Consider the following 14,752-nt stretch of genomic DNA (forward strand, 5'->3'; position numbering starts at 1 on the left):
TAATATTGCAGTAAAAATGGCTTTAGTATTTGGGGGGCGAGAGGGGTGTGTGAAACCTGTACAAGTGTATACTAAGGTCATTTTTTTACCACAGCTTAGTAAAAGGACCCCAATGTATTCAAAGATAAGTCACAACAAAAATAATAATATTTATAGGGGACAGTGCCTTGTCCTTTCTTAAATTATTCAAATCTTCTGTAAAGTCACTTCAATTTCTGTTGCCAATATGCAGACTAAATATTACTAAGGAATACAACAAATTTTAAAAAGCAAACATCCTAAAAATTTAATTTATGCAATGCTTTCTCTCAGGGGCAGAGTTTCCCAAAGAGTTAGTTTTTTGTTTACAATACTATGATAATAATGAACCTCATGCCTTACTCCTAACTGAGTAGTATGAAGGGCTCTGTGAATTAGCAGGCTGGTCCAGCAAATTGGTTATTGATAATCTCGGTTAAACCTGCTTCTAGTTTGGCACCTGATTTGACTCCAAGGTAAAAACAATTCTGTTCAGAATCTATGAATTAAAAAAAAAAGTTTGGAAAATTGAACAAAAATAATTTATGAGTATGAAAATATCACATTGGCTGTTTTATTTGGATTATAGTGAGAACAGAGTTTTAAAAGCAGGCTGTATGAATTTTCTATCAGTTAAAAATTTAGGAATAGTAAAATGAAAAAAATTCTTAAACCAGATGGAAGTGAACTCATTAATTTATCCTTATTTTGATGTAACCATATATTGGATGTATTATATACTTCATAAAATTATTTCTGGGAAAAGTGTAACTGCACTGAGGTGATAGGCAGGAAGTAATCCTTTTTTAATTAAAAAAATCATATGTTCAAATGCAAGCTTACCTAGCATTGACTTCCTTTTAGGCCTTTATCTAACACACTGACCTTCTAATTCTATAAAAAGTGCTGAAAATTGTGTGTGTGAATTTGAGCATGTCCCTGATGTGTACACAATTTAATTGAATAATCTAATTAGTTCCAATAATTGGTGGTTTAACAAGCAATTATTGGCACTAATTAGAATCAGTTATGAGTTACATGCATAAATTATATGCGAGTCAAAAAAGGGTATAAAAATGGGCGGGTCATAGACATTGGGGGCATTCCTTTAAGTGATGTGTGTAGTTTTAGAATAAGGGCATTTGCACCACATTTTTTTAGGTGCAAATGGCCATGACTAAAGTTAGATGTGATTTCTAGTTCTAGTGGCATGTGTCTAGTAGTCCTGAACATTAGGGTTATGGATCTGAACCTGCAAGTTGCTTGCAGAATGCTGTTGATCATCTTTGACCTCCGCCTCCTTTCCAGGAAGCCATTCCTGCATCCTCAGTTTTTTTTAACCTGAAAGCAAGTTGCTCAGATGTGTTTCTGCTCTGCTGTATGGTTTTATTATTATTGGGTATTTTTTCTTAGTGTTCAGTTGGAGGCTTGGTGCCCAGAGATTTCTACTTGTTGGGCCCTCTGCCTGGGAAAAGACACAGATTCGTGCTGCGGAAGTTTGCTACTAACAGAATCAGCCCTCGGAGGCACTTAGCTAGCCAGCCTACTTTTGTGTTTTGTTGGAGCTGTCCCCTGCATAGCTGCTCACATCCTTGATTTATCAGGAGCTTGAGTGCAAGCTGTTTGACTCTGTCCCGGCTTGGCTGGACTTAATAGTGTGCCGGCTGCTTGCTCCCTTCGCGTTGTTAAGTTTTCCGGGGGTTGAGGCTCAGTCCAATATTGGTCTGACTGGCAACCTGAAGATCAAGTTCGTACTTCGAACCTGTCAGGCAGAGTTCTTAGCCCTATGGGAAAAATTGGGGGGAGGGGAGAGAAAGTCTCCAAAAGTGAAATTTGAAGGTTTCTGCAGCAAGAGCCAAAGTCCCCAACCTCTAAAACCCTTTTCCCTGCATTTTTTGTACATCAGGGGAATCCTCATGGGCTGTTGGCATAATTTTGTTTTTAGAAGCCATCTTGGATTTTAAACAATGCTTTTGTTTGTTCTCTAAAGCCTCCATCTGCCTCAAAACCCCTTGATTCTACTTAAAATCAATAGGGATGAACCCCTCAGGCCTTCCTACCCTGTATCATGCCAGGTGTGTGCCGGATGGCCAGCCGAGGAGTTTAGTCTGACTGAAAGTTTGGAAAATCCAGTTCTATGCCACTATTGTCCCAGGATGCAGTGTCTCTGGCAGAGTCTGGGTCTCTGTATGAGAACAGCGGTCAAGAAGCACTGTACAGGGGGAAGAACACCCCATGGTGTTCTAACTGTTCATGGGCATTATATGTACCTCACTGTGAGAATTGAAGCTGGAAGTTCATCTAGCCCCCTCTTTGCAGTGCTCAATTATGAGTGGCTCAGTTGCTCTGACTGCGTTCTTTCCCCCACATCCGGACATCACAAAGCTGGTCACAGACCACAGGGAGTTGCAAGAGGGGGTCCAAGTTTTACCCTCCCGTGAGGTCGAGCCGCTTCCACGCCTCAGACTGACCTTACACACTCTTTGCAGGGTGCAGAGTCTCTGCGAGTGTCTGGTTTAGCATCAATGCACATACAGCAAGGAGCAGATTCTTTGCAAGTACCTCGGAAGGAATCCTCGCACTCTATACAAGGAGCAGAGTCTTTGGGAGTGCATCGAGGTTCCTCCACCAAGCCTCTGGAGCTTCGATCTACAGCCTCCAGTCCTATACATTCTTTGATACCGTCAGCTGCTTCCATCTCCGAGGCAAAGTCTCCTCGATCTTTGAGATCTGCTTCCAGGCACAGTTCTCATTAACGATCGAGGCCTTCTTCCAGGCATAGTTCTTCTTCTAAAGAAAGACCTTCTTCCACTAAGCCTCGATCTACTCTAACCTCGACTAGACCACCGACTCCTCGTTTGAGATCTCCAATGCCAGACCTCGAGGATGTCCCGGTTTCGATTGCCTCGTCCAAGTCACCATATTCCTTTTGATGCCTTTTTTCCTGCCGAAGCTTCTTCTTCGACCTAGGCTGCCTCGACGTCCTCGAGTCCTTCTCGAGGCAAAGCATTGGCAGATCATCTATCTTTCTCATCTTTTCTTCGTCAGATGGCTGTGGACTTGGATCTTCAACTAGATACTGGCTCCAAATACTCCAAGGAGTATCTAGAAGTCATGCATCTTCCTCAACCTCCGGCAGAGTCTCTTAAGCTTCCACTTCATAAGCTTTTGAATCAGACTTTTGGTCGATGCATGGAAACACCTTTTTCCATACAGCTGTTCCAGGAAAATTGGACTCTAGGTATAAAACTGTGCATCGCAAAGGGTTTGACAACTCACAGTTATCTCATCAATCCCTGCTTGTTGAATCCTCCTTCCAAGGTTTATGCCACATTCCTCCTGGAAGGGAAGGGAAAACTATGGACAAATTCGGACGTCGCATCTATCAAAATACCATGATGTCCTCTAAAGTCCTCAATTATAATTTTTAATTCATTACTTATTTTGAATTCCTCATTTCTCTATTACCAAAGTTCTTGCCTTATCTGGATACTCAAAAGCACTTTGAATTTCAAGAAGTCATGGCTTCTTTATCTCAACTCAACTCAGATTACATCTCCTACAGTCATCTTATGATGCCTTCGAGTTGTCTGCCCGAGCAGCTGCTTGTTCTGTAGCTATGTGTCGTCTTGCCTAGCTTCGTACCATTGATATGGACCCTAATCTTCAAGACCGCTTGGCTAATATCCCTTGTGAAGGCAATGACCTCTTCGATGAATCCATTGAGGCAGCCACCAAGAAATTGTCTGACCATGAAAAATCCTTTGCTTCTATTGTCAGACCCAAGCCAAAGCCAGCTCCTGCAAAACCTGCAAGCCCTGCTCTTATCTATCAGCGGCGTTTTACTCCGAGGATGGCTCCTTATAATCACCCTCCTCTAAAGAAACAGCAGCCTCAGAAACAACAGAAACCTCAACCAGTCAGGGTAGTGTCCCTTTACTCCTACCCTCTGTTTCCTGTCCGCCAGCCAATTCCTGATCCATCTGTGCACGTCCCCTACCACCCCATGGCTCCACAGTTTTCTTAGTAGGCGCTCAGGTACCTTGTCGAAGGCTTTTTGGAAATCCAGATATACGATGTCTGTGGGGTCACCCTTGTTCAATTGTTCGCTTATCCCCTCAAAGAAATGAAGTAGGTCCATTTGGCATGATCTTCCTTTACAGAAACCTTGCTGGTTTGTTCTCATCAGATTATTTTTTTCTAAATGCTCATTGATACTTTCCTTGATCAATGATTCGGCCATCTTCCCCTGAATTTAGGTTAAGCTCACCGGTCTATAGTTCCCTGGGACGCCTCTCGATCCTTTTTTGAAGATAGGTGTAACATTCGCTATCCTCCAGTCCTTCGGGATTACCCATGTTCTCAGGGATAGGTTACAAATTTGCCGTAGTAACTCCGCTGTTTCGTCTCTGAGCTCTTTCAGTATTCTTGGGTGGATTCCATCTGGGCCTGGAGATTTGTCAGTTTTTAATCTATCTGCTTGAGTACGTCTTTGAGGTTTACCTCCATGCAATTAATAAACTTGAAACTTGATTTTTAACCTATTGTATTGTCTTAAGTTTGTATTGTATTGTTCCCCTTTGAATGTATTTTAAAATGTTCATCGCTTAGAACTATGATTAAGCGATTAATCAAAAGAATTAATAAACTTGAAACTTGAAACATGATAATTTTCCCTCTTGATCCCCCTTGAAGATTTTTTATGGTTCCTGCACGTTGGATGTGTGTTCTCTTGTAAAGACCGACGAGAAGAACATGTTTAATCTGTCAGCCACCTCTTTTTTCCTCCTTCACCACTCCTTTCCTTTCTCCCTCATCCAGAGGTCCCACCTCCTCCCTCACCGGCTGCTTTCCTTTCACATATCGGAAGAATGGTTTAAAGTTTCGTGCTTCCTTGGCTAGTCTCTCTTCGTATTCTTTCTTTGCTTTTCTGACCACTCAGTGACATTCTTTTTGTTGCTTCCTGTGCTCTTTCCAATTTTCTTCGGTTTTGTCCTTTTTCCACTTCCGAAATGATCTTTTCTTAACTTTATTGGTCATCCATGCCGGGTATTTTGTTTGATTCTTTTTGCATTCTTTTCTAAATCTGGGTATATACAGGTTTTGTGCCTTGTTTACCATGTCTTTGAATAAGGACCAGGCTTGCTCCACAGTCTGCACTTTCTTGGAGCTGTTTTTGAGTTTTTTTTCTCACCATTTATCTCATGCATCATAGTTCCCTTTCCCTCATGGCATCATAGTTCTCTTTCCCTTTGGTAATTCTACTTCCACTTTGAACTGGATCATGTTGTGGTCACTGTTACCTAATGGTCCCACTACTTCCATTCCCTTTGCAGGTCCCTTCAGCCCGTTGAGGATTAGATCCAGAATAACTGACCCTCTCGTTGGTTCCTTGACAAGTTGTTCCATGTAGCAGTCCCGTACAGCTTCCAGGAACTCTGTTTTGATCAATTACCTGAATTTTATGATGATAATTGATATGTTTGTTTCAGAGCAGAACAGAATTGTATTGTTGGAGATTTTTCCTCATTTCCCTCCTTCCAGTTAATGTCTGCATGATTGCTTTTGTACAAACTGAGGGGGCAGGAGCAGATTCCAGGGAAAGAGACAGAATTCAAAGATGATCGACAGCATTCTGCAAGCAAGTTGTGGGTTCAGATATATAACCCTATTGTTCAGGACTACAAGATACATTTACAAGAACCTAGGTTTTCTATAAACTATGCATAACTTTAAGTATGGTTTATAGAACAGTCCTTTTATTGGTGCTGATTTTTTTAGATGCTGTATATTGAATTTACTCCTAAATGCTTGCAAATTATTTCATGAGAGTCCAGGTTATCTCATTTTCAACTTTCATGTTCTACTTGGGATTACAATTTACCTGACCATGTAAATATGTTATGATTAATATCTTTTAGTGGGCTGGCATAATAACCTTGGGGATGATTTTATAAGTGATTTCATCATGTGTTTTATGTGCTAAAGTGGGCGCACAGGTGAACGGGGAGGAGGAAATTTTATCATATGGTCGCAGTTCTATAGATTGGAACCTTGATGCCATGCACTTGGTGCCAATTCTAAAATGGCTTCTTGGTGCCAAGATGCTGTTATAGTATACTAGTGTAACTTGGCATTGCTGTTCCTAAAATTAAATAGCAACAGTTACACCATCAATCACAGTTGCAACTGTCGGTGCCTAATTGTGCACAAAAAGGAGAAAACCATACAGTTCCCACAAAGCACAAAAAGTGGTAGAAAAACACAGTGGAAATGACTAAATGGAAATTCATGGACAATTTATTTTCTAAGATAAAAATTTATTGTAAGACACCTTATGATGAACAGTAGTTGGGAGGTACGGACTGTTTCGGCACAGTAGCCTTCATCAGGAGTCCAATAATCAATAAATAAACAATTTTTCTAGATGTTTTGTATGTTTATATTTAACATCATAAGGGTTAAAATGTGAAAATATGACTATGAGCACAAAATAAAAGCAAAGAGTGATGGGCGAATAAATATTGATGTACGTGTAACTTATAGAATTCTGTAAGAGATGTGTCTATTCCAGAGACATGACCATCATATGCCTATTTATCCCAGGACAAGCAGGCATGATATTCTCACATGTGGGTGACGTCATCTACGGAGCCCCAGCGCGGACAGCTTTTCAAGCAAACTTGATTAAAGTTTCAAGTTTGCACACTGCACCACGCATGTGCATGCCTTCTCGCCCACTAGAGGGCGCATCCCACCTCGTGGTCCTCAGTTCAATTTTTTCCGCGGAGCCAGAAAGCCCTGTGGATTTGAGCTCCAATTTTGCTGCCTTTCTGCTGCTGCGTTCCGTCGTTTTTTCGAATCGCGGTGCTCTTTATTTCATTGTATTACTTTCGTTCATCTCTAAAAAAAAAAAAAAAAAAATATTTTTCTTTTCGTTGGGCTCCGGGGGCTCCCGGCAGCCGTGGCCGCGGGACGTCGGTCGTTCCCGGACTGTTTTTCCGTACATGTCCCGTCCTGTGACGGGTTTTAAGAAATGCAGCCGGCGTGAGAGGTTACTTTCTATCACTGACCCCCACTGGTGGTGCATTGTTTGTCTGGGCCCGGATCATCCGACAGCTTCGTGTGACCGTTGTGCTACTTCTCAGCCCAGAGCTCTCCGCCGCCGACGGGCCAGAATGGCGGAGTTGTTTGTCGTGGACGCGCCTGTGAAGGCCTCGACGTCGGCCTCGGCTTCGGCCCCGGCCTTGACCTCGGCCTCGGCGCCCTCGGGGGCCTCGGCTTCGCCTCGACCCTCGACCTCGAAGGCGTCCTCGGGAAAACCTGCTTCGGGTAAGTCCTCTGTTCCATCCCCGACAGCTAAGAAGCCATCCTCTGCCCCGGCTAAGGCGAGTGGGTCGGCCTCGGCCCCGCCTAGGACCCCGGCATCGCACACCCCGAGGGAATACTCGAGACCGAGGTCGCCCTCCAGGGAGTGTGCTCCGGACACGGAACTCCCGACCTTCGTCGGGATTCCGGCCTTTCAGGACCTCCTCCGAGCTCTAATTTCATCGGAGCTGTCGGGGGCCCTGGAAGTGCTGCAACGGGCTTTGGTCACGGCTGCCTCGACCTCGGAGGCCCCGACCTCGGCGGCCTCGGCCTCGGGTATTGAGGCTCCACTGACCTCGACCCCGGTCTTGCCTTCGACCTTGGCCTCGGGGGTGCCGCCTGAGCAGAGCGTGCGGCCCAAGGACAAGATGCGCCGGGTGCGCCGCATTTCCTCCTCCTCCTCCTCGAGGTCTTCCCGGGGCTCCTCGCCCTCGAAGCGACCTCGGACGGGGCGCCGCTCGAGGAAGCCGAAGCGGCCGCGGGGCTCGCCTTGGCGGCGCGATCGTTCCTCACCGCTCGGGGGTGAGGCTTTGCAGGTGTCGGAGTTGCACCTCGATAACCCGAGGCTTCTCCGATCTCCTCCTAAAAGGATTTCCCGCGCCGCCTCGCCGAGGAAGAGGGAGAGAGCTCCCCGGACCCCGGGGTCCTCACCCAAGGGTTCTTTGAGGCGGAGAATTTCTCCTTCCCCCTCGAGGCCTTTGGAACGGGAATCCTGGGGCTCGGGGTCGGCCAGGGATCCTCATTATTCCCACGAGGCCTCTCCCTTTTCCTCGGTAGGGAGGTCGAGAACCCCTTCTCCACCCGCCAGGCCGTCCTCATTTTCCACCTTTGTTCAGGACATGGCCCGAGCCCTGGGGTTGGACCTCATGGTGGGTTCTCAGTATTCTAAAGAATTTTTGGAGGAGCAGGACCTCCCTACCCCACCTAGGGAGGTACCTCGGCTCCCCTTGAATAGAGTCCTCCTGCAGACCTGGCTGAAGAATTTGGCTAACCCTCTTACAGTCACGTCTGTCCCATCCAAGATGGAAGCGAAATATAGGACGGTGCCCCCTAAGGGGTTTGAGAAGGCGCAACTCTCCCACCAGTCTTTACTGGTGGAGTCTGCCCTTAAGAAAACGCAGCCCTCTCGGGTTTCTGCGGCGGTTCCACCCGGCAGGGAGGGGCGGACCCTGGACAAGTTTGGCCGTCGCCTCTATTCTAATTCCCTGATGGCCACCAGGGTACTAAATTATGCCTTCACCTTTTCCTCATATCTGCGTGGTATGGTGAAGGACCTTCCTCAATATCGTGACTCCCTACTGGACTCCCAGAGAGCAGGATTTGACAAGTTTATGTCCAACCTGTCTCAATTGCGGTTGTACCTCTTCCATGCGGTGTACGATGCATTTGAGCTGGTTTCGAGGGTGTCGGCCTTCGCAGTGGCCATGCGCCGTCTGGCCTGGCTTCGCACCCTCGATATGGACCCAAACCTGCAGGAACGTCTTGCAGACTTGCCTTGTGTGGGGTCCGAGTTATTTGACGAGTCATTAGATGCGGCGACCAAACGGTTGTCGGAACAGGAGCGCTCGTTAGCCTCCCTGGTCCGCCCCAAGCCTAGGCCCCCGCCGCAGAAACCCTTCCGTCCTCCGCCGCGCCGATACCCTCAGAAGTCTACCCCGGCTTTTTCTAGGCCACCGCCGCGACGTCCATCTCAGCGAGGCAGAGGGGGACAATCCCAAGCCCCGGCGCAGGGTCCTTCCAAACCCGCGCCCTCCTTTTGACGGGCTGAGCGGAAGGGGCGGGTTCCCCTCCGCGATCTCACAGGAACCCCTTCCCATAGGGGGGCGTCTTCGGTCCTTTTATGTGGCTTGGACCGAGATCACATCAGACGCTTGGGTGCTCCGGACCGTCTCCGAGGGCTACTCGCTCAACTTTGTGTCCGCACCACCGGATCAACCCCCGGGGGCTGCCTCTTACAACCGAGCACAACTTCCCGTCCTTCTGGCCGAAGCCAGGGCTCTGTTGAAGCTTCGGGCGGTGGAACCGGTCCCCAAAGATCAGCTGGGGAAGGGGTTTTACTCCCGTTACTTTTTGGTCCCAAAGAAGACCGGGGACTTACGCCCCATTCTGGATCTCAGGAAGCTCAACAAATTCCTGGTCCGGGAGAAGTTTCGAATGCTGTCTCTCCCGATCTTGTATCCTCTTTTAGAGGAAGGGGACTGGATGTGCACCCTCGATCTGAAGGAAGCGTACACCCATGTTCCGGTGCACCCCGCCTACCGGAGGTTTTTACGGTTCCAGGTGGGAGACCTGCATCTTCAGTACAGGGTCCTGCCCTTCAGCCTGGCCTCGTCCCCTCGAGTCTTCACGAAGTGCATGGTTGTGGTCGCGGCAGCCCTGAGATCTCGTGGGCTTCATGTATTCCCGTACCTGGACGATTGGCTCATCAAGGCCCCGACCAGGGAGGGGGTTATCTCAGCGACCCGACAGTCTATCGTCTTCCTGCAGAGACTCGGGTTCGAGATAAATTTTCCCAAGTCACAGTTATCCCCGGCCCAGTCTCTTCAATTTATAGGCGCAGTGCTGGACACTGTGCGCCTGCGCTCGTACCTCCCGCCTCCGCGGTTGGAAGCCTTGGTGCGGATGGGCCGTCTGATCTCTCAACTATCGGTGGTGTCGGCCCAGCGCATGATGATGCTGCTGGGCCACATGGCATCGACGGTCCACGTCACTCCCTTCGCCAGGCTGCACCTGAGGATTCCTCAGTGGACCCTAGCTTCTCAGTGGCGTCAGGATCGCGATCCGGTGTCTCGTCTCATTGCGGTGACTCCTCCTTTGCGAAGATCGCTGCGTCGGTGGACCAACTCTTCCAATCTGTCAGGGGGGTTTACTGTTTCTCACCCCTCCCTTTCGCAAGGTTCTGACCACAGACTCCTCGGAGTACGCGTGGGGAGCCCACCTCGACGGTCTTCGGACGCAGGGCCTATGGTCTGCCGAGGACCGTCGTTGTCACATCAACGTGCTGGAACTTCGTGCCATCTTTCTGGCGGTTCGAGCGTTCGACCACATACTGCAAGATCAGGTAGTCCTCGTTTGTACGGACAACCAAGTGGCGATGTACTATGTGAACAAGCAAGGTGGGACGGGTTCTTGGCCCCTCTGCTCGGAGGCTCTTCGCCTTTGGGAGTGGGCGGTCTCCCGGAACATCTTCCTTCGGGCGGTCTACATCCAGGGAGAACAGAACTCTCTGGCGGACAAACTCAGTCGGCTTCTGCAGCCGCACGAGTGGTCTCTAAACACCGGAGTCCTGCGTGAGGTTTTCGATCGCTGGGGGACGCCGCAGGTGGATCTGTTTGCCTCTCCGGAAACCCGCAAACTGCCCCTGTATTGTTCTCGGATGTACTCCCGGGACCGTCTGGAAGCAGATGCCTTCCTTCTCGATTGGGAAGGGAGGTTCCTGTATGCGTTCCCTCCTTTTCCTCTGATCATGAGAACGTTAGTGCGTCTCAAATCGTCCGCGGCCACTATGATTCTCATTGCGCCTCGGTGGCCGCGTCAGCTCAGTACCAGGGATCCTCTACTTCTGCCTGTGTTTCCTTCTCTGCTGTCTCAGAGTCAAGGGTCAATGTTACATCCCACTCTTCAGTCATTACACCTGACAGCTTGGTTTCTTGCTCCTTAACTTCGCCCTGTGTGTCTCAATCTGTGAGGGAGGTGTTGGAAGCCTCCCGCAAGATTTCGACCAGGCTTTGTTATTCACAAAAATGGACCAGGTTTTCCACCTGGTGTTCTTCTTTTCACCTGGATCCTGTTTCGGTTCCGGTGTCCTCGGTCCTGGAATACTTATGGCACCTGTCGCACTCTGGTCTGAAAACCACATCTGTGCGTGTTCATCTTAGTGCCATTTCGGCTTTCCATCAACACCTGGATGGACGTGCTCTTTCGCTCCATCCTTTGGTGACGCGTTTCATGAAAGGGCTACTCAGGGTTTGTCCCCCTCTTAAGCCTCCTCCCGTCGTGTGGGATTTAAATGTGGTTTTGGCTCAACTGATGAAACCTCCTTTTGAGCCACTCGACAGGTCTCTTTTGAAATTTCTGACTTGGAAGGTGATTTTTCTGATTGCTCTCACATCCGCTAGACGGATTGGGGAGTTGCAAGCTTTGGTTGCGGACCCTCCCTTTACTGTGTTCCATCATGATAAGGTGGTTCTCCGCACACATCCGAAATTTTTACCAAAGGTGGTGTCTGATTTTCACCTCAATCAGTCCATTGTCCTTCCTGTGTTCTTTCCGAAACCCCACTCCCATCCTGGCGAGACGGCGCTTCACACGCTTGACTGTAAGAGGGCGTTAGCATATTACCTTCAACGCACCAGGTCTCATAGGAAAGTTCCTCAATTGTTTTTGTCCTTTGATCCTAATCGATTAGGGCATCCTGTTTCCAAGCGCACTCTGTCTAACTGGTTGGCTGCTTGTATTTCTTTTTGCTATGCTCAGGCTGGTCTTCCGCCCCCGGGTCGAGTCACGGGGCATAAGGTCAGAGCGATGGCAGCCTCTGTAGCTTTCCTCCGTTCTACACCTGTGGAGGACATATGTAAGGCTGCCACTTGGTCTTCGGTTCATACATTCACCTCCCACTACTGTCTGGACACATTGTCCAGAAGCGACGGCCGGTTTGGCCAGTCGGTATTGCGTAATCTGTTTTCCTAAATTGCCATCCTCCCACCTGCCCTTTTTTGGTTGGCTTGGAGGTCACCCACATGTGAGAATATCATGCCTGCTTGTCCTGGGATAAAGCACAGTTACTTACCGTAACAGGTGTTATCCAGGGACAGCAGGCATATATTCTCACAACCCGCCCGCCTCCCCGGGGATGGCTTCTTTGCTAGTTATGGAACTGAGGACCACGAGGTGGGATGCGCCCTCTAGTGGGCGAGAAGGCATGCACATGCGTGGTGCAGTGTGCAAACTTGAAACTTTAATCAAGTTTGCTTGAAAAGCTGTCCGCGCTGGGGCTCCGTAGATGACGTCACCCACATGTGAGAATATATGCCTGCTGTCCCTGGATAACACCTGTTACGGTAAGTAACTGTGCTGTTTGTGCCCCTATTGCTCTTGGCTTATATATTACAAAGTAATGCCTAGTACTTACATCATGAAATTGTCAGTAGCACTAACTCCACATTAGTGCTATTTTTCTGTAACGTATTCACATAGGCCCATATTCTATAAATGGTGCCTTAAGTTAGGCACCAATGGAAAACGCCATTTAAAAAAGAAAAATATCATTAAAAAAAAATGTAGGCACCTACTTGCACCTTAAAAAAAAAATGGTGCCTGCATCACGGCTTTAGAGGCGCTTTACAATGTTTAATGCCACTCTAGCCCCCTTTTCTACAAAGCTGCGCTAGTGGCTGCTGCGCGGCAACAGCCCCGAAGCCCTTTAAATCTCTATTGGCTTCGGGGCCGTTATCGCGCTGCAGCCGCTAGTGTGGCTTTGTAGAAGAGGGGGTAGGTGTGGCTAACGCCGGAAGTGGCATTAGACATCGTAAAGTGCTTTTGGAGTCACGATTCACATGAAAGGTAGGTGCCAGAAATGTAGGCCTTGAAAACCCTGGACTACATTTCCAGTGCCTACCTTTCACGAAGCCATGATTCTGTAAAGGGTGCCATTCTGTGATTGACACGTGATCGGTGGTCGTTTTATAGGCAGCTGCTGCCGACAGTCCTGCTTATAGAATCTGGGACATAATGAGCGCCTGCCTTTAGACATTGATTTATAGAATTTCCCTTTATGTGAAAAGTCTAAAAAAAAAATGTGCTTGTTTTATAAAGGCAGTGTAGGTTCCTATATTACTTTGTAACATAGGCCAGTATTTCCCCAAGTCGGTCTTGGAGTAACCCTTTGCTAGTCAAGTTTCCAGGATATCCACAGTGAATATGTATGAAAGAGATTTACATAAAATAGAGGCAGTGTGTGCAAATCAGTCTCATGCATATTCATTGTGGATATCCTGAAAACCCGATTGGCAGTGGGGTCCTCCAGGACTGACTTGGGAAACACTGGCATAGGCTAACCAGAATTAACCTCAGTAGTAGAGCACAAGTTAAATGGATATTGCAATTTTATCCTGGGAATTCCTTCTTGCATATGATGAAAAATAGGTACAGTAGTACAACTACTACTTATCATTTTTATAGCACTGCTAGATGTACACATGTAAGAGATGATCCCTGCTGAAAAGAGCTTACATTCTCATTAGAACAGATAAGCAGGACAAATGGGGTTAGGGAGTTTCTCGCAGAGGGAATGATAAAATAGACATGGGAATTTTAGAAAGTGGGGGTTAAGAGTTAAAGGCAGTCGTGAAAAATTGGCTTTTAGCCTAGATTTGAATACTGCTAGAGATGGAGCTGCTAGAGATGGACTCAGGCAGTCTGTTCCAGGCATACAGTGCAGCAAGATAGAAGGGATAGAGTCTGGAATTGGCAGTGGAAGAGAAGAGTACAAATGAGAAAGACTTACCCAATGAGCAGAGTTCCTGGGGAGGAGTATAAAGAGAGATAAGTGAGGAGAGAGATTGAGGCGCTGCAGAGTGAATGTACTTGTAAGTCAATAAGAGGAGTTTGAACTCTGTTTATCCCTGTGTAGTTTTATGAGAGCTTTTATTGCATGTAAAACAGGCTTTATGTGTGGAAAAGCTTGTATTACTCCTGTAGAATTATAAAATTGTGCATAAGTATACACACATGAAAAACAGTTATACTGCAGAAAGTGCCTACTTTTTCATGATTTTTGCATAGACGTTCCAGGGCTTAGTTTGGGAAAAGTGCTGTGGTATGCATGTGTTTTATATGCACACATTTATACTATTTGGAGTAGGTGTAAATTTATGTTTGTTTGTTACCCTTTCTTTCTTCATGTTTAACTGGGCTAACATGCAGACACAATATTTTATTCAAGTATGACTAAAGTGTTTCTCTTGTCCTGAATACTTATTGAACTTTTCTAAATGTCAGATCCTAATTACTAAGCTGGATTGCTAATGTGGCAATAAATGCCAGTAAACCTGGCACTTTATTAGTTTAACATGCAGTAATTTTTGTTTTAACCACCAGTGTAAAATAGGATGGAAAATGGATGAAGTCTTGACTTTATAGTTGAATAGCTGTAGCAAAATGCACAATATTATCTACCATTCAGTTTAAACAGGTAAAGAACTTTCTGTTAACTGAATGGCAAAATGTTGGAAACAACCTGACAGTTAATGTGTGTGTAGGGGGGGAGGAGGTTGCATTCATCTTGTGTTGACTTTGGCCATTAACCCATGATATCTGCAAAATCTTACTGCAGTGCAGTAAATAAGTCCCATTATGTTTCCTGGGG

General features: G+C 47.0%; 1 protein-coding gene across 2 annotated transcripts in view; it reads left to right on the forward strand.

Moving 5' to 3' along the window:
* The window catches only part of ZBED1 (zinc finger BED-type containing 1), a 404,682-nt gene that overhangs the window by 33,124 nt on the left and 356,806 nt on the right, over positions 1-14,752 (forward strand). The gene's annotated exons all lie outside the window — the stretch shown is intronic.

The sequence above is a fragment of the Geotrypetes seraphini genome, chromosome 6 (genome assembly GCF_902459505.1).
Source record: "Geotrypetes seraphini chromosome 6, aGeoSer1.1, whole genome shotgun sequence".
NCBI lineage: Eukaryota > Metazoa > Chordata > Amphibia > Gymnophiona > Dermophiidae > Geotrypetes > Geotrypetes seraphini.